General features: G+C 46.8%; 1 protein-coding gene across 1 annotated transcript in view; it reads left to right on the top strand.

Annotated features, from left to right (window-relative positions):
* Positions 1-489, top strand: part of NLRP7 (NLR family, pyrin domain containing 7) — a 47,701-nt gene that overhangs the window by 42,318 nt on the left and 4,894 nt on the right. The gene's annotated exons all lie outside the window — the stretch shown is intronic.

The raw sequence follows: 489 nt of genomic DNA, 5'->3' as shown, positions 1-489 counted from the left end.
AGGTGATCTGCCTGCCTTGGCCTTCCAAAGTGCTGGAGTTACAGGCATGAGCCACTGCACCTGGCCAATTTTTGTAGTTTTAATAGAGACAGGGTTTCGCTATGTTGGTCAGGTTGGTCTCAAACTCCCAACCTCAGGTGATCCACCCGCCTCAGCCCCTCAAAGTGCTGGGATTACAGGTGTGAGCCACCACACCCAGCCCTGGGATGGCTGTTTCACATGGTGAATTTCCCATGCAGAGAAGAGTGTTTTTTTGGGAGTGGGTGCACTCTTTGTAGGAATCAACTTAAGGCATCTTTCTGTAGCACGCTGCTAGCTTAGGAGATAATTTAAAAATTTAGATGCTTCTCTAAAATGCTCTGAATTGAATATTGTCCAACATTCCCCCCAAACACTTAGTACTTGGCATACTGACAGTTTAAATCATCCTGGAGTACAGACTGGAAGCTTGTGTGTATGTGTGTGCATGAGCGTACACACGCACACACA

This window comes from Mandrillus leucophaeus, unplaced genomic scaffold (genome assembly GCF_000951045.1).
Source record: "Mandrillus leucophaeus isolate KB7577 unplaced genomic scaffold, Mleu.le_1.0 Scaffold53, whole genome shotgun sequence".
In the NCBI taxonomy this organism is placed as follows: Eukaryota; Metazoa; Chordata; class Mammalia; order Primates; family Cercopithecidae; genus Mandrillus; species Mandrillus leucophaeus.
This window is presented reverse-complemented; position numbering and strand designations above follow the sequence as displayed.